The sequence below is a fragment of the Palaemon carinicauda genome, unplaced genomic scaffold (assembly GCF_036898095.1).
Source record: "Palaemon carinicauda isolate YSFRI2023 unplaced genomic scaffold, ASM3689809v2 scaffold115, whole genome shotgun sequence".
Taxonomy (NCBI): domain Eukaryota; kingdom Metazoa; phylum Arthropoda; class Malacostraca; order Decapoda; family Palaemonidae; genus Palaemon; species Palaemon carinicauda.
The window spans coordinates 72,565-92,829 of NW_027168649.1; the positions used below are offsets into that span (position 1 = coordinate 72,565).

A 20,265-nucleotide genomic window follows, 5' to 3' on the forward strand; every position below is an offset into this window, starting at 1 on the left:
AAGTTCCGAAAGTCCGGCGCATTCCTCACATCGATCTTCTAACTGACAGGGCCTTTCCCTACAGTCAGAACAAGCGGTGTGAGGATCTACCGAGGCCTTCGGAATACGCCTATTACAAGACCTACATCGTCTATGGGTGGGGGCTTGTGAAATGTCAGACATCTTGAATCAAAAGAGTTAGCCAAGTGGGGTTTCAAAATCAAGCAAAAGATCGTTAACCGTTAAATCAGAACTAAATAATAGCTATCTAAGCTAATATAGAAGTTTTCCAGTAAAGCGACAGCCGAAATCTGAGAGAATACTTCACCAAAAGCCGTGAAAATACTCGAAGATCATAAGCGTATCCCAGAACGTCTTGCCGGAAGCACGACAGAGGAAAAATTGAGGAGGTGTCAACAAGAAGTACTATAGTACCTGGCCACAGGTGGCGCTGGTAAGTACACCCCCTTCTAGTATTGTGATAGCTGGCGTATCCCTCCGTAGAATTCTGTCGGGCAACGGAGTTGACAGCTACATGATTATCGGGTAAGTTTAATATTGAAAAGTTTCCTCTTATAAGCCTTAATGTCTTCAATCACTCTAATGTCTCGCAGGAGCATATTTAAAGGCTCTAGAGCAGTGGCTCCCAAACTGGGGGAAATTTGAAGCTTCCAGGAGGGAAATAATTACACTACCTACTAACTAAAACAAGCGGAAATTGTCCTCATAGTACGTGCGGCAATTGTGTTGTTAGCCATTCAATTGTGATATGATCATATCATTTCTCACTGACATGATATTCAAGGGGAGAATTGGAGTGTCATGCCCATTTCTGAGGCAGGCGAGTGGGCACGAGGGCTGGGCGGGACATGAAGGGAGAAATCTGAATGGTTGAACTGGGTGCAGGGGCGAAATGACAGAAAAAAAAAGTTTGGGAACCACTGCTCTAGAGCCAACAGTTCACATCTTAGTTTCCCAAAATATGAAATTTAACTATCTTAGGAACCTGTTAATTGGTTCAAACAGCTAGCTAATTATTAAATCTCGAAAATGCAAATAATGTACATACAATAAACCTTGAGTTTCTCAAAGGTAAAGCAACTTTTGAAAATAATATAGGATTTATGTTAACGTTTTAGTAATGTTCGAGTCCCCGTTATAAATAAGAGGAAAATTAATAGCCAGCACTTTGACATTTCTTAGCGAATGAAGTGTAAAAAATTTTCCAGGTGCGAATTTCGATCTTCACCAAATTTTCCAGGTTCGAATTTCGATCTTCACCAAATTTTCCAGGTTCGAATTTCGATCTTCACCAAATTTTCCAGGTTCGAATTTCGATCTTCACCAAATTTTCCAGGTTCGAATTTCGATCTTCACCAAATTTTCAAGGTTCGAATTTCGATCTTCACCAAATTTTCAAGGTTCGAATTTCGATCTTCACCAAATTTTCAAGGTTCGAATTTCGATCTTCACCAAATTTTCAAGGTTCGAATTTCGATCTTCACCAAATTTTCAAGGTTCGAATTTCGATCTTCACCAAATTTTCAAGGTTCGAATTTCGATCTTCACCAAATTTTCAAGGTTCGAATTTCGATCTTCACCAAATTTTCAAGGTTCGAATTTCGATCTTCACCAAATTTTCAAGGTTCGAATTTCGATCTTCACCAAATTTTCAAGGTTCGAATTTCGATCTTCACCAAATTTTCAAGGTTCGAATTTCGATCTTCACCAAATTTTCAAGGTTCGAATTTCGATCTTCACCAAATTTTCAAGGTTCGAATTTCGATCTTCACCAAATTTTCAAGGTTCGAATTTCGATCTTCACCAAATTTTCAAGGTTCGAATTTCGATCTTCACCAAATTTTCAAGGTTCGAATTTCGATCTTCACCAAATTTTCAAGGTTCGAATTTCGATCTTCACCAAATTTTCAAGGTTCGAATTTCGATCTTCACCAAATTTTCAAGGTTCGAATTTCGATCTTCACCAAATTTTCAAGGTTCGAATTTCGATCTTCACCAAATTTTCAAGGTTCGAATTTCGATCTTCACCAAATTTTCAAGGTTCGAATTTCGATCTTCACCAAATTTTCAAGGTTCGAATTTCGATCTTCACCAAATTTTCAAGGTTCGAATTTCGATCTTCACCAAATTTTCAAGGTTCGAATTTCGATCTTCACCAAATTTTCAAGGTTCGAATTTCGATCTTCACCAAATTTTCAAGGTTCGAATTTCGATCTTCACCAAATTTTCAAGGTTCGAATTTCGATCTTCACCAAATTTTCAAGGTTCGAATTTCGATCTTCACCAAATTTTCAAGGTTCGAATTTCGATCTTCACCAAATTTTCAAGGTTCGAATTTCGATCTTCACCAAATTTTCAAGGTTCGAATTTCGATCTTCACCAAATTTTCAAGGTTCGAATTTCGATCTTCACCAAATTTTCAAGGTTCGAATTTCGATCTTCACCAAATTTTCAAGGTTCGAATTTCGATCTTCACCAAATTTTCAAGGTTCGAATTTCGATCTTCACCAAATTTTCAAGGTTCGAATTTCGATCTTCACCAAATTTTCAAGGTTCGAATTTCGATCTTCACCAAATTTTCAAGGTTCGAATTTCGATCTTCACCAAATTTTCAAGGTTCGAATTTCGATCTTCACCAAATTTTCAAGGTTCGAATTTCGATCTTCACCAAATTTTCAAGGTTCGAATTTCGATCTTCACCAAATTTTCAAGGTTCGAATTTCGATCTTCACCAAATTTTCAAGGTTCGAATTTCGATCTTCACCAAATTTTCAAGGTTCGAATTTCGATCTTCACCAAATTTTCAAGGTTCGAATTTCGATCTTCACCAAATTTTCAAGGTTCGAATTTCGATCTTCACCAAATTTTCAAGGTTCGAATTTCGATCTTCACCAAATTTTCAAGGTTCGAATTTCGATCTTCACCAAATTTTCAAGGTTCGAATTTCGATCTTCACCAAATTTTCAAGGTTCGAATTTCGATCTTCACCAAATTTTCAAGGTTCGAATTTCGATCTTCACCAAATTTTCAAGGTTCGAATTTCGATCTTCACCAAATTTTCAAGGTTCGAATTTCGATCTTCACCAAATTTTCAAGGTTCGAATTTCGATCTTCACCAAATTTTCAAGGTTCGAATTTCGATCTTCACCAAATTTTCAAGGATCGAATTTCGATCTTCACCAAATTTTCAAGGATCGAATTTCGATCTTCACCAAATTTTCAAAGATCAAATTTCGATCTTCACCAAATTTTCAAGGATCAAATTTCGATCTTCACCAAATTTTCAATGATCAAATTTCGATCTTCACCAAATTTTCAATGATCAAATTTCGATATTCACCAAATTTTCAATGATCAAATTTCGATATTCACCAAATTTTCAATGATCAAATTTCGATATTCACCAAATTTTCAATGATCAAATTTCGATATTCACCAAATTTTCAAAGATCAAATTTCGATATTCACCAAATTTTCAAAGATCAAATTTCGATATTCATCAAATTTTCAATGATCAAATTTCGATCTTCACCAAATTTTCAATGATCAAATTTCGATCTTCACCAAATTTTCAATGATCAAATTTCGATCTTCACCAAATTTTCAATGATCAAATTTCGATCTTCACCAAATTTTCAATGATCAAATTTCGATATTCACCAAATTTTCAATGATCAAATTTCGATATTCACCAAATTTTCAATGATCAAATTTCGATATTCACCAAATTTTCAAAAATCAAATTTCGATATTCACCAAATTTTCAAAAATCAAATTTCGATATTCATCAAATTTTCAAAGATCAAATTTTCAAAGATCAAATTTCAATATTCATCAAATTTTCAAAGATCAAATTTCTCTATTCACCAAATTTTCAAAGTTCGAATTTCTCTATTCACCAAATTTTCAAAGATCAAATTTCTCTATTCACCAAATTTTCAAAGTTCGAATTTCTCTATTCACCAAATTTTCAAATTTCGAATGTCTCTATTCACCAAATTTTCAAATTTCGAATGTCTCTATTCACCAAATTTTCAAATTTCGAATGTCTCTATTCACCAAATTTTCAAATTTCGAATTTCTCTATTCACCAAATTTTCAAATTTCGAATTTCTCTATTCACCAAATTTTCAAATTTCGAATTTCTCTATTTCCCAATTTTCAAATTTTGAATTTCTCTATTTACCAAATTTTCATTTAAAAGTTTCGAATTTCTCTAATTTTCAAGGTTCGAATTTCTCTAACCAATTTACAAGGTTCGAATTTCTTTATTTATCAATTTACAAGGTTCGAATTTCTTTATTTACCAATTTACAAGGTTCGAATTTCTTTATTTACCAATTTACAAGGTTCGAATTTCTCTATTTACCAATTTACAAGGTTCGAATTTCTCTATTTACCAAACTTTCAAAGTTCAAACTTATTCCTTATTACCTTCCTTTTAATAGCTTTTCTGGTCCTATACAGCAGGGGAACCTTACTCTCTACAGGACGTCCTCAGTTAAGAAAAATACCATCAACTAGATACAAACATCACATATCTTCGATACATAGAAAGAACCTATCACACAAAATGTAAAAATCAACCACTTACCTATAAGATTTTGATTGGTGCTCCGTCGGCGAAAGTATTTCGTTTAAAGAGGAATGAAAATTTTGATGCATTGGAAAACAATCTTTCGAGACAACAAGGAATCAAGGATACAGGAATGCCAAAACAAGGCAGTGTCTTAGATTGCCTGCTTTAGAGTCCTTGTACAAGTGGCGCCATATAGATTTTGAATTTAGGACTATGGCAGCTGAAGCAAAATCACATATTATTATTATTATTATTATTATTATTATTATTATTATTATTATTAAATGCCAAGCTACAACCCTAGTTGGAAAAGCAGGATACTATAAGCCCGGGGGGCCAACAGGGAAAATAGCCTAGTGAGGAAAGGAAACAGGAAAAAGAAAATATTTTAAGAAGAGTAACAACATTAAAATAAATATTTTCTATATAAACTATAAAAACTTTAACAAAACAAGTGAAAGAGAAATTAGATAGAATAAAGTGCCCGAGTGTACCCTCAAACATGAGAACTCTAACCCAAGACAGTGGAAGACCACGGTACAGAGGCTATGGCACTACCTAAGACTAGAGAGTAATGGTTTGATTTTGGAGTGTCCTTCTCCTAGAAGAGCTGCTTACCATAGCTAAAGAGTCTCTTCTACCCTTACCAAGAAGAAAGTGGCCACTGAACAATTACAGTGCAGTGGTTAACCACTTGATAGAAGAATTGTTTGGTAATCTCAGTGTTGTCAGATGTATGAGGTCAGAGGAGAATCTGTAAAGAATACGCCAGACTATTCGGTGTATGTGTAGGGAAAGAGAAAATGAACCGTAACCAGAGAGAAGGATCCAATGTAGCACTGTCTGGCCAGTCAAAGGACCCCATAACTCTCTAGCGGTAGTATCTCAACGGATGGCGTCTGGTTTATAACGATATTAAATGTTTAAAGGCTGCCCATGAATGGTAGAGGCAAGGGACAGTGACATTGCCCCATCTAGCATGGCAATGCCCTAGAGACTGACCATATTACATATGATCAGCGTCCGAAGCCCCCTCTTCACCCAAGTTAGGACCATGGAGGGTCAGGCAATGGCTGCTGATAACTCAGCAGTTAAACCTATAGCCTCCCCCCAACTCCCTCCCCATCCTTATCTAACAAGGATGGTGAGGTTGCAGCGACCAAAGGAACTAACGAGTTTGAGCGGGACTCGACACCCGGTCTGGCGTTCACCAATCAAGGACGTTACCACATCGGCCATCACAACAAATCTAATGGATTCTTTCATTTTGACACTACAATCTTAAGACTTAAGACTTTTCTTTCAATCTATTTATCTTCGATAGTTAGAGCATAATTGATCTATAATTCGGCTTGTGAAATAATCACCGACATATATTGCAAAGAAAGATTAAGACAGGGAAAGTAATTCTACTCATTAATATTATATATATGGAGTAAGTATAATTAGTTTCAAATATTTTTCTGAGTGGGTTGTATAATTCATAGCATTATGTAACTGCATGTAAATTTTGTAAATAGAATCTTTTCTTTTACAATCACATAATATAAAATATTGTATCATTATCATTACCGTTCTCTAAAGTCTTGGGTAGTACCATAGCCTCTGTACTATGGTCTTCCACCGTCTTGGGGTAGAGTTCTCTTACACTATTCTATCTTATTCCTCTTGATTTTTTATAATCTATGTATAAAAAACTGTTATGTTGTTAGTGTGCTTAAAATACTTTATTCTATTTGTTAAATATTTGTAATTTCCTTATTTCCTTTCATCACTGGGATATTTTTCCCTGTTGGAGCTTCGTATTTCCGGGTTCCAATTTTGCTTGTGGCAGTAAAGTCTGAAGAACTTATCCTGCGAAACTTTACCGTTGACTGCTGGTCTTTGAAAATATTAGTCCTGAGGCATAGTATAAATTTCGATTCATTGTTTATCCTTAAATTTTGTCAACTAGATCTATCTTTTACACTTCCCAAAATCTTCTTTCTGCAGCTTTTTAATTCTCATACGCTTCACATAGATGAAAAGTGGAGTCTTCGAAATGTGCTGATACTTACCTCTACTTTACTTTTTACCTTTAGGGGTTTATTTCTCGCCCTCCATCAGACACTAAAAGTCTGTTCAGGCGGGCCTTGGTGTGTGAAAATAATTTCTTTCTAGTTAATATTTTGCTCTGTATCTTATCAGTTATTTCGCTAGCATTTGTATTCAGGCTTAATAGTTTTCAGGTCACTATTATAACACTTTCCAAAGAGATAAGTCTTCAGGTTTTTCTTGAAAGCTGCCACGTTTTTGCTATTCTTGACCTCAAGTGGAAGGTCGTTGAAGAGTCTCGGTGCAGCATAACTAAACGTTCTTCCTCCTATTGCATGATTCACACTAATTTCGAATAGTCTATGTGGGTCATCGGCATGTCTAACTCTTACAGCAGGGTAGGGGACCAAGCAATCACGAAGATATTTAGGCTTATCACTTGTAAGTGCTTTGTGAGTCAACAAGCAAATCTTAAATTCAATTCTAGCCTTAACAGGTAACCAATGTAGATCGATCAATGCAGGAGTCATTCTCTCCCGTAGTTTAATGCCTTTTTTACATGAAAATTATTTGCAGTATTTTGTTGAATGGACGGAGCAAAAACTTAAGTCATTCCTACAATACACTTCGCGAGGGGCCAACCAAGTGCAGACTTTGGTGTTAAGGAGAGAATTTGTTTAGAAGTACTATATTTCAACTTTCCTTGAATGCGATATATTCAGAAAGTTTGGGAAACTTAATTTTGAGGGCAAATTTTGAACATTATTAAACATTGGCCAAAAGGTATTGCATAATGAATTAATATTGTTAAGCATTGATATTAAGTAGAGAACGTTATAACAAACCTTTTAAGAATACTAAAGACGGTTCCTTTTAGAACCCCTGGTCAAAAAATAAAGAATCTAGACCTCTAAGCAACCTAGCTATTCTGACACTTTTGAGATCTATGAATGGATGTATTCTATTACATGATTCTTGCTGCGTTATAAAGCATCTTTCATTTATAAGTAGTTTCTTCTGAGGAAGCTTGAAGCAACAGCGAAGTAGTGGGAGAATACAAGCAAAAAAAGATAGTACGGAGACTACATAAAGAGGAACAGGCAGGGTAGGGGAGACATGGTCCTGAAAATGGTAAATAACAGCCATAGAAATGGAAACAGATATATACTGATATTGTGAGATTGATCATGATGGAATGGACAATGAATGGACAGAAGACTATCTGGATAGAGATACGTAATTAGTTTGGCTTTGGAATAGTCGGTTTGTCATTTGGCTTTTGCAAGTACCCTGTTATGTAATATTTATTTGGTTGTCATTTATGTGCAGTTTTCCCTTAATTGAACTTTCATAACATTTACTATGTAATCCTTTTTTAACTGTTATTTTGTTTGCTTACAGATCTCCTTGTGGGAGTGTTGTTTGGTCTCCTTGGAGAATTACTTACTTTGACAAATCCTCAAATATAACTTTGTATAATTAACATCAATTTGGGCTGTATTGTCCAGAACAGGTTACAGTCTGGTCAAATGGGGCCTTAAAACTGACCAGTCCAGGTCCTGCAAATGTGGATGAAATACAAAGACCAACAGTAATTACTTACATAATCACTTACGTCCTTACTTTGACGGCTGTTTTTCCGGTCCTATACAACAGGAGAATCCTACTGTCGTTTCTTCTTGTTCGTTCAGTGAAAGTAGTTGCGCAGTCGACATTATTCACCAGTTGATATGATTCCAATAACTCACTAAATCCTAAAGCATCAGGATTTGATGCGTCATCTATCCAAAGATTGAAGTCTCTACATATAACTAAGATTAGATTCTTTGACTCAGTGAAACTGTAAAGGTTTACTCTGAGTATCTATAATATGTCTTCTTCAAGTTGTTCCAGCAAGAATTGTTTAGTATTACTTTAATACATTTGTTGAGTTACTGATAGTTTCGTGTTAGTGTTCCTTTTAGTTTTGTTCAAATATAAAATAAGTTAGTTTTCCTATAGTATTTTGTTGCCTTTATTATATGTTAAATTTTACTACCAGACAGTTATAAGAATTCTATAAGTGGTTTAAATCCGCTCAGGCTGACACTTTTGATAAGTTAAATAAAGTTTTGTATCAATTTTTTTCCAGGTATTCCATTAAATCTTTAGAGTTTGTGTAATGGAGAGAAGTAATTACTTTAGATAGAGAAGCTTCTTTGGATGAAATCTATTGTTTAATTCATAGTTTTAATAATATAAAGAATACAATCAAACATACAGTTGCCAGCGAGTCTCTTATCTCTTCTCAATGTATTAAGGAACTTAGTAAGGTACTGGCTCAGTTGATAATAAGGCTGGAATTATGTCCTCTCCTAGTGTTAGTTTAAATTGTAAACTACGGGATATGTAGCTAGCAAGTGTCTAAATAAATCGAAGCTGGTCAAAGAGGGATTGGAAAACTTATGCATAGCAAGTCGTGTGATAAGCTTGTAATTCAAGATCAAGTCTTTGGATCCACAAGTGTATGAATTTCTTTCAGTCTGGTGGTGGTGGGGGGTGGGGGTTTCTGCAGCCTCCGATACTAGTAAGAGTCCTGAGGGATACTTATGTATCGTACTTAAAAGTACTCAGTCCAATATTAAAGAGTTGAGAGGCGAGTGTCGTCTCACACTGTATTGGGGGCATTGTGTGGATTTTTTCTTTCTTTCTCTTTTAGATTACCTGGCCCTTACAGCCAGGCACAGGCTCTTGTTCCAGGCCGATTGTTCCAGAGGTCTGAATTATATACAGTATTTGACTATGGCAGTGTTAGTTTATTCAAATGTGAAAGATTTAGATATCGGGTAATGACATCGCAGTCTCTCAAATAGGCTAGTTCCCAATCGCAATGTTCGTTTGAAACCTTTGCTCTGGTGGAAAGTCCTACTGTTAGCTTAAACCGGGGGACATAAACTGCTTCCTTAGTGTATAATTACTCGTAGTGGAGTCTCGTTATGCCTCTAGAGATTCAGACATAAATGGTAATACAATGAAATACACAATTTTCCGTGTATTTATGATAAATAGAATAACCCACAGTGTATGAAAAAACGAAATTTATTTAGCTTTCAAAGGGACCATCTCCCTTTCTCTGTTTTCTGAAGAGGAACGGAGATGGTCCCTTCGAAAGCTATATAAATTTCATTTTTCATACATTGTGGGTTATTCTATTTAAATGGTAATGTTTCGGTAATGATTAATTGAATCTATGACTGCTTGAATCGGGATAGTATAGTACATTTGGGTGAATATGTAAGGCAACTGAAGTTTAAATTATAGGAAACTCAAGTTTGCTTTTGAAAATTTGGCTAAATCAGATTAATATGGATAAAGCATTGAATAGTAAGTCAGAAGACTGGAGTTTTGAGGCTACAGACAAGCCCTTTGATTCTTAAAGTTACCTTTACAATCAAAAGCTTGAAGGTCCATATACAATTTTAGAGAAAAGAAATTATAATTGCAGAATACGCCTAAAAGACTTAAAACCATAGACTATACTCAATTTTTTTTAATGAGGCGCATTTGCACTGCACTCGCAGCGGTGCCCTTTTAGCTCGGAAAGGTTTCCTGCTATATGATTGATTAGAATTATCTTGTCCAACCAATCAGCGATCAGGAAACTTTTCTGAGCTAAAAGGGCACCCCTGCGAGTCTGTCTGTCTCTGTAAATCTGCCTCAGTAAAAAGAATAGACTATAGTTCATGTTCATCTTTTAAAGAAATTCTGTAGATTAAATTTTGAAAATTCCAGGTAGAAACTTAGCATAGCCTCAGAATACAGGTAATGAAATCAATCCTAAACATTGTATTTCTGAAATTATCTAATCTTAAAACATTTAATGTATTGAGAGTTGTGGTGGCCGATGCGGTAACGTCCCTGACTGATGAACGCCAGACTGGGGTTTGAGTCTTGCTCAAACTCGTTAGTTCCTTTGGTTCCTGCAACCTCGCCATCCTTGGGAGCTAAGGATAGGGGGTTTGGGTAGAGCCTATAGGTCTATCTGCTGAATCATCAGCAGCCATTGCCTCGCCCTCCTCGGTCCTAGCCTGGGTGGAGAGATTGCTTAAGTGCTGATCATATGTATATATGGTCAGTCACCAGGTCATTGTCCTACTTGATAGGGCAATGTCACTGTCCCTTGCCCATGCCATTCATGAGCGGCCTTTAAACCTTTAAACCAGTGTGGACAAATTAAATTCTGTCACTGTTAGACTCCTTTCCTTTGCCAAGAATTGGCTACATTATTGTTCTCTAAGTCTTGGGTAGTGCTATAGCCTCTGTACCATGGTCTTCCACTGTCTTTGGTTATAGATCTCTTGCTTGAGGGTACACTCGGGCACACTATTCCATCATATTTTTCTCCCTCTTCTTGTGTTAGGTTTTATATTTCATATAAGAAATATTTATGTTAATGTTACTGTTCGGAAAATATCTTATTTTTCCTAGTTTCCTTTCCTCACAGGGCTATTTTCCCTCTTGGAACTCCTGGGCTTATAGCATCCTGCTTTTCCATCTAGGGTTGTAGCTTAGTAAGTAAATAATACTAGTATTAATTTTGATGGAAATGTAAAATTTCTAAAAGCCATAGGTTTATTGAAGATATACTATAAAATACCCTTGACAGAAAATTTTAATAAAGCCTCTATCTTAATCACATTGGTAGGTTTATTTAAATACACGGTTCTTGCTTTTGGAATGACAAATGCTGTTGCAACTTTTCAAAGTTTAATGTTTCCGGGAAGAACATTTAGATCTTGAGGGACCTGTTTCTTCGCCTTAAAGAAGACTGACTGACTGCCTACCTTGCAAAAAAACTACCTTTGAAAAAGACCCTGTAACTTGGGTCATGGAGGGACCTGTTTCTTCGCCTTAGAGAAGACTGACTGACTGCCTACCTTACGAAAAAACGACCTTTGAAAAAGACCCTGTAACTTGGGTCATGGAGGGACCTGTTTCTTTGCCTTAGAGAAGACTGACTGACTGCCTACCTTGCAAAAAACAACCTTGGAAAAAGACCCTGTAACTTGGGTCATGGGGGGACCTGTTTCTTCGCCTTAGAGAAGACTGACTGACTGCCTACCTTGCGAAAAAACGACCTTTGAAAAAGACCCTGTAACTTGGGTCATGGAGGGACCTGTTTCTTCGCCTTAGAGAAGACTGACTGACTGCCTACCTTGCGAAAAAACTACCTTTGAAAAAGACCCTGTAACTTGGGTCATGGGGGAACCTGTTTCTTCGCCTTAGAGAAGACTGACTGACTGCCAACCTAGCAAAAACTATCATTGGAAAAGACCCAGTAACATGGGTCATGGAGAGACCTGTTTCTTCGCCTTAAAGACTGACTGACTGCCAACCTAGCAAAAACTATCATTGGAAAAGACCCAGTAACTTGGGTCATGGAGAGACCTGTTTCTTCGCCTTAGAGAAGACTGACTGACTGCCAACCTAGCAAAAACTATCATTGGAAAAGACCCAGTAACTTGGGTCATGGAGGGACCTGTTTCTTCGCCTTAAAGAAGTCTGACTGACTGCCAACCTAGCAAAAACTATCATTGGAAAAGACCCAGTAACTTGGGTCATGGAGAGACCTGTTTCTTCGCCTTAGAGAAGACTGAATGACTGCCAACCTAGCAAAAACTATCATTGGAAAAGACCCAGTAACTTGGGTCATGGAGAGACCTGTTTCTTCGCCTTAAAGAAGTCTGACTGACTGCCAACCTAGCAAAAACTATCATTGAAAAAGACCCAGTAACTTGGGTCATGGAGAGACCTGTTTCTTCGCCTTAGAGAAGACTGAATGACTGCCAACCTAGCAAAAACTATCATTGGAAAAGACGCAGTAACATGGGTCATGGAGAGACCTGTTTCTTCGCCTTAATGAAGACTGACTGACTGCCAACCTAGCAAAAACTATCATTGGAAAAGACCCAGTAACTTGGGTCATGGAGAGACCTGTTTCTTCGCCTTAGAAAAGACTGACTGACTGCAGACCTAGCAAAAACTATCATTTGGAAAAGACCCAGTAACTTGGGTCATGGAGAGACCTGTTTCTTCGCCTTATAGAAGTCTGACTGACTGCCAACCTAGCAAAAACTATTATTGGAAAAGACCCAGTAACTTGGGTCATGGAGAGACCTGTTTCTTCGCCTTAGAGAAGACTGACTGACTGCCAACCTAGCAAAAACTATCATTGGAAAAGATCCAGTAACTTGGGTCATGGAGAGACCTGTTTCTTCGCCTTAGAGAAGACTGAATGACTGCCAACTTATCAAAAACTATCATTGGAAAAGACCCAGTAACTTGGGTCATGGAGAGACCTGTTTCTTCACCTTAAAGAAGTCTGACTGACTGCCAACCTAGCAAAAACTATCATTGGAAAAGACCCTGTAACTTGGGTCATGGAGAGACCTGTTTCTTCGCCTTAGAGAAGACTGACTGACTGCCAACTTATCAAAAACTATCATTGAAAAAGACCCAGTAACTTGGGTCATGGAGAGACCTGTTTCTTCACCTTAAAGAAGTCTGACTGACTGCCAACCTAGCAAAAACTATCATTGGAAAAGACCCAGTAACTTGGGTCATGGAGAGACCTGTTTCTTCGCCTTAGAGAAGACTGACTGACAGCCAACCTAGCAAAAACTATCATTGGAAAAGACCCAGTAACTTGGGTCATGGAGAGACCTGTTTCTTCGCCTTAGAGAAGACTGACTGACTGCCAACCTAGCAAAAACTATCATTGAAAAAAGACCCAGTATCTTGGGTCATGGAGAGACCTGTTTCTTCGCCTTAAAGAAGTCTGACTGACTGCCAACCTAGCAAAAACTATCATTGGAAAAGTCCCAGTAACTTGGGTCATGGAGAGACCTGTTTCTTCGCATTAGAGAAGACTGACTGACTGCCAACCTAGCAAAAACTATCATTGGAAAAGACCCAGTAACTTGGGTCATGGAGAGACCTATTTCTTTGCCTTAGAGAAGACTGACTGACTGCCAACCTAGCAAAAACAATCATTGGAAAAGACCTTTTAACTTGGGTCATGGAGAGACCTGTTTCTTCGCCTTAGAGAAGACTGACTGACTGCCAACCTAGCAAAAACTATCATTGAAAAAGACCCAGTAACTTGGGTCATGGAGAGACCTGTTTCTTCGCCTTAGAGAAGACTGACTGACTGCCAACCTAGCAAAAACTATCATTGGAAAAGACCCAGTAACTTGGGTCATGGAGAGACCTGTTTCTTCGCCTTAAAGAAGTCTGACTGACTGCCAACCTAGCAAAAACTATCATTGGAAAAGATCCAGTAACTTGGGTCATGGAGAGACCTGTTTCTTCGCCTTAGAGAAGACTGACTGACTGCCAACCTAGCAAAAACTATCAGTGGAAAAGACCCAGTAACTTGGGTCATGTAAAGACCTGTTTCTTCGCCTTAAAGAAGTCTGACTGACTGCCAACCTAGCAAAAACTATCATTGGAAAAGACCCAGTAACTTGGGTCATGGAGAGACCTGTTTCTTCGCCTTAGAGAAGACTGACTGACAGCCAACCTAGCAAAAACTATCATTGGAAAAGACCCAGTAACTTGGGTCATGGAGAGACCTGTTTCTTCGCCTTAGAGAAGACTGACTGACTGCCTACCTTGCGAAAAAACTACCTTTGAAAAAGACCCTGTAACTTGGGTCATGGAGGGACCTGTTTCTTCGCCTTAGAGAAGACTGACTGACTGCCTACCTTGCGAAAAAACTACCTTTGAAAAAGACCCTGTAACTTGGGTCATGGGGGGACCTGTTTCTTCGCCTTAGAGAAGACTGACTGACTGCCAACCTAGCAAAAACTATCATTGGAAAAGACCCAGTAACTTGGGTCATGGAGAGACCTGTTTCTTCGCCTTAGAGAAGAGTGACTGACTGCCAACCTAGCAATAACTATCATTGGAAAAGACCCAGTAACTTGGGTCATGGAGAGACCTGTTTCTTCGCCTTACAGAAGTCTGACTGACTGCCAACCTAGCAAAAACTATCATTGGAAAAGACCCAGTAACTTGGGTCATGGAGAGACCTGTTTCTTCGCCTTAGAGAAGACTGACTGACTGCCTACCTTGCGAAAAAAAACTACCTTTGAAAAAGACCCTGTAACTTGGGTCATGGAGGGACCTGTTTCTTCGCCTTAGAGAAGACTGACTGACTGCCTACCTTGCGAAAAAACGACCTTTGAAAAAAAACCCTGTAACTTGGGTCATGGAGAGACCTGTTTCTTCGCCTTAGAGAAGACTGACTGACTGCCTACCTTGCGAAAAAACTACCTTTGAAAAAGACCCTGTAACTTGGGTCATGGAGAGACCTGTTTCTTCGCCTTAGAGAAGACTGAATGACTGCCAACTTATCAAAAACTATCATTGGAAAAGATCCAGTAACTTGGGTCATGGAGAGACCTGTTTCTTCGCCTTAGAGAAGACTGAATGACTGCCAACTTATCAAAAACTATCATTGGAAAAGACCCAGTAACTTGGGTCATGGAGAGACCTGTTTCTTCACCTTAAAGAAGTCTGACTGACTGCCAACCTAGCAAAAACTATCATTGGAAAAGACCCTGTAACTTGGGTCATGGAGAGACCTGTTTCTTTGCCTTAGAGAAGACTGACTGACAGCCAACCTAGCAAAAACTATCATTGGAAAAGACCCAGTAACTTGGGTCATGGAGAGACCTGTTTCTTCGCCTTAAAAAAGTCTGACTGACTGCCAACCTAGCAAAAACTATCATTGGAAAAGACCCAGTAACTTGGGTCATGGAGGGACCTGTTTCTTCGCCTTAGAGAAGACTGACTGACTGCCAACCTAGCAAAAAATATCATTGGAAAAGACCCAGTAACTTGGGTCATGGAGAGACCTGTTTCTTCGCCTTAGAGAAGACTGACTGACTGCCAACCTAGCAAAAACTATCATTGGAAAAGACCCAGTAACTTGGGTCATGGAGAGACCTGTTTCTTCACCTTAAAGAAGTCTGACTGACTGCCAACCTAGCAAAAACTATCATTGGAAAAGACCCTGTAACTTGGGTCATGGAGAGACCTGTTTCTTCGCCTTAGAGAAGACTGACTGACTGCCAACTTATCAAAAACTATCATTGAAAAAGACCCAGTAACTTGGGTCATGGAGAGACCTGTTTCTTCACCTTAAAGAAGTCTGACTGACTGCCAACCTAGCAAAAACTATCATTGGAAAAGACCCAGTAACTTGGGTCATGGAGAGACCTGTTTCTTCGCCTTAGAGAAGACTGACTGACAGCCAACCTAGCAAAAACTATCATTGGAAAAGACCCAGTAACTTGGGTCATGGAGAGACCTGTTTCTTCGCCTTAGAGAAGACTGACTGACTGCCAACCTAGCAAAAACTATCATTGAAAAAAGACCCAGTAACTTGGGTCATGGAGAGACCTGTTTCTTCGCCTTAAAGAAGTCTGACTGACTGCCAACCTAGCAAAAACTATCATTGGAAAAGACCCAGTAACTTGGGTCATGGAGAGACCTGTTTCTTCGCATTAGAGAAGACTGACTGACTGCCAACCTAGCAAAAACTATCATTGGAAAAGACCCAGTAACTTGGGTCATGGAGAGACCTATTTCTTTGCCTTAGAGAAGACTGACTGACTGCCAACCTAGCAAAAACAATCATTGGAAAAGACCTTTTAACTTGGGTCATGGAGAGACCTGTTTCTTCGCCTTAGAGAAGACTGACTGACTGCCAACCTAGCAAAAACTATCATTGAAAAAGACCCAGTAACTTGGGTCATGGAGAGACCTGTTTCTTCGCCTTAGAGAAGACTGACTGACTGCCAACCTAGCAAAAACTATCATTGGAAAAGACCCAGTAACTTGGGTCATGGAGAGACCTGTTTCTTCGCCTTAAAGAAGTCTGACTGACTGCCAACCTAGCAAAAACTATCATTGGAAAAGATCCAGTAACTTGGGTCATGGAGAGACCTGTTTCTTCGCCTTAGAGAAGACTGACTGACTGCCAACCTAGCAAAAACTATCATTGGAAAAGACCCAGTAACTTGGGTCATGTAAAGACCTGTTTCTTCGCCTTAAAGAAGTCTGACTGACTGCCAACCTAGCAAAAACTATCATTGGAAAAGACCCAGTAACTTGGGTCATGGAGAGACCTGTTTCTTCGCCTTAGAGAAGACTGACTGACAGCCAACCTAGCAAAAATTATCATTGGAAAAGACCCAGTAACTTGGGTCATGGAGAGACCTGTTTCTTCGCCTTAGAGAAGACTGACTGACTGCCTACCTTGCGAAAAAACTACCTTTGAAAAAGACCCTGTAACTTGGGTCATGGAGGGACCTGTTTCTTCGCCTTAGAGAAGACTGACTGACTGCCTACCTTGCAAAAAAACTACCTTTGAAAAAGACCCTGTAACTTGGGTCATGGAGGGACCTGTTTCTTCGCCTTAGAGAAGACTGACTGACTGCCAACCTAGCAAAAACTATCATTGGAAAAGACCCAGTAACTTGGGTCATGGAGAGACCTGTTTCTTCGCCTTAGAGAAGAGTGACTGACTGCCAACCTAGCAATAACTATCATTGGAAAAGACCCAGTAACTTGGGTCATGGAGAGACCTGTTTGTTCGCCTTAGAGAAGTCTGACTGACTGCCAACCTAGCAAAAACTATCATTGGAAAAGACCCAGTAACTTGGGTCATGGAGAGACCTGTTTCTTCGCCTTAAAGAAGACTGACTGACTGCCAACCTAGCAAAAACTATCATTGGAAAAGACCCAGTAACTTGGGTCATGGAGAGACCTGTTTCTTCGCCTTAGAGAAGACTGACTGACTGCCAACCTGGCAAAAACTATCATTGGAAAAGACCCAGTAACTTGGGTCATGGAGAGACCTGTTTCTTCGCCTTAGAGAAGACTGACTGACAGCCAACCTAGCAAAAACTATTATTGGAAAAGACCCAGTAACTTGGGTCATGGAGAGACCTGTTTCTTCGCCTTAGAGAAGACTGACTGACTGCCTACCTTGCGAAAAAAAACTACCTTTGAAAAAGACCCTGTAACTTGGGTCATGGAGGGACCTGTTTCTTCGCCTTAGAGAAGACTGACTGACTGCCTACCTTGCGGAAAAACGACCTTTGAAAAAAAACCCTGTAACTTGGGTCATGGAGAGACCTGTTTCTTCGCCTTAAAGAAGACTGACTGACTGCCAACCTAGCACAAACTATCATTGGAAAAGACCCAGTAACTTGGGTCATGGAGAGACCTGTTTCTTCGCCTTAGAGAAGACTGACTGACTGCCAACCTGGCAAAAACTATCATTGGAAAAGACCCAGTAACTTGGGTCATGGAGAGACCTGTTTCTTCGCCTTAGAGAAGACTGACTGACAGCCAACCTAGCAAAAACTATTATTGGAAAAGACCCAGTAACTTGGGTCATGGAGAGACCTGTTTCTTCGCCTTAGAGAAGACTGACTGACTGCCTACCTTGCGAAAAAAAACTACCTTTGAAAAAGACCCTGTAACTTGGGTCATGGAGGGACCTGTTTCTTCGCCTTAGAGAAGACTGACTGACTGCCTACCTTGCGAAAAAACGACCTTTGAAAAAAAACCCTGTAACTTGGGTCATGGAGAGACCTGTTTCTTCGCCTTAGAGAAGACTGACTGACTGCCTACCTTGCGAAAAAACTACCTTTGAAAAAGACCCTGTAACTTGGGACATGGAGAGACCTGTTTCTTTGCCTTAGAGAAGACTGACTGACTGCCTACCTTGCAAAAAAACTATCTTTGAAAAAGACCCTTTAACTTGGGTCATGGAGGGACCTGTTTCTTCGCCTTAGAGAAGACTGACTGACTGCCTACCTTGCGAAAAAAACTACCTTTGAAAAAGACCCTGTAACTTGGGTCATGGAGGGACCTGTTTCTTTGCCCTAGAGAAGACTGACTGACTGCCTACCTTGCGAAAAAAACTACCTTTGAAAAAGACCCTGTAACTTGGGTCATGGAGGGACCTGTTTCTTCGCCTTAGAGAAGACTGACTGACTGCCTACCTTGCGAAAAAACTACCTTTGAAAAAGACCCTGTAACTTGGGTCATGGAGGGACCTGTTTCTTCGCCTTGGAGAAGACTGACTGACTGCCTACCTTGCGAAAAAACTACCTTTGAAAAAGACCCTGTAACTTGGGTCATGGAGGGACCTGTTTCTTCGCCTTAGAGAAGACTGACTGACTGCCTACCTTGCGAAAAAAATACATTTGAAAAAGACCCTGTAACTTGGGTCATGGAGAGACCTGTTTCTTCGCCTTAGAGAAGACTGACTGACTACCTACCTTGCGAAAAAAACTACCTTTGAAAAAGACCCTGTAACTTGGGTCATGGAGGGACCTGTTTCTTCGCCTTAGAGAAGACTGACTGACTACCTACCTTGCGAAAAAAACTACCTTTGAAAAAGACCCTGTAACTTGGGTCATGGAGGGACCTGTTTATTCGCCTTAGAGAAGACTGACTGACTGCCTACCTTGCGAAAAAAACTACCTTTGAAAAAGACCCTGTAACTTGGGTCATGGAGGGACCTGTTTCTTCGCCTTAGAGAAGACTGACTGACTGCCTACCTTGCGAAAAAACTACCTTTGAAAAAGACCCTGTAACTTGGGTCATGGAGGGACCTGTTTCTTCGCCTTGGAGAAGACTGACTGACTGCCTACCTTGCGAAAAAACTACCTTTGAAAAAGACCCAGTAACTTGGGTCATGGAGAGACCTGTTTCTTCGCCTTAGAGAAGACTGACTGACTGCAGACCTAGCAAAAACTATCATTGGAAAAGACCCTGTAACTTGGGTCATGGAGGGACCTGTTTCTTCGCCTTAGAGAAGACTGACTGACTGCCAACCTAGCAAAAACTATCATTGGAAAAGACCCAGTAACTTGGGTCATGGAGAGACCTGTTTCTTCGCCTTAGAGAAGACTGACTGACTGCAGACCTAGCAAAAACTATCATTGGAAAAGACCCAGTAACTTGGGTCATGGAGAGACCTGTTTCTTCGCCTTAAAGAAGTCTGACTGACTGCCAACCTAGCAAAAACTATCATTGGAAAAGACCCAGTAACTTGGGTCATGGAGAGACCTGTTTCTTCGCCTTAAAGAAGTCTGACTGACTGCCAACCTAGCAAAAACTATCATTGGAAAAGACCCTGTAACTTGGGTCATGGAGAGACCTGTTTCTTCGCCTTAGAGAAGACTGACTAACTGCCTACCTTGCGAAAAAACTACCTTTGAAAAAGACCCTGTAACTTGGGTCATGGAGAGACCTGTTTCTTCGCCTTAGAGAAGACTGACTGACTGCCTACCTTGCGAAAAAACTACCTTTGAAAAAGACCCTGTAACTTGGGTCATGGAGGGACCTGTTTCTTCGCCTTAGAGAAGACTGACTGACTGCCTACCTTGCGAAAAAACTACCTTTGAAAAAGACCTTGTAACTTGGGTCATGGAGAGACCTGTTTCTTCGCCTTAGAGAAGACTTACAGACTGCCTACCTTGCGAAAAAACTACCTTTGAAAAAGACCCTGAAACTTGGGTCATGGAGAGACCTGTTTCTTCGCCTTTGAGAAGACTGACTGATTGTCAACCTGGTAAAACTATCAT

The 20,265-nt window shown here is 39.5% G+C and overlaps 1 long non-coding RNA gene across 1 annotated transcript in view; it reads right to left on the bottom strand.

Annotated features, from left to right (window-relative positions):
• The window catches only part of LOC137635344 (uncharacterized), a 33,347-nt gene extending 28,701 nt beyond the window's left edge, over positions 1 to 4,646 (bottom strand). Inside the window, exon 1 of the long non-coding RNA XR_011042654.1 lies at positions 4,595 to 4,646. This is a non-coding gene — a long non-coding RNA (uncharacterized lncRNA). The remainder of the gene's footprint in view (positions 1 to 4,594) is intronic.
• Between the last annotated feature and the right edge of the window lie 15,619 nt (positions 4,647 to 20,265).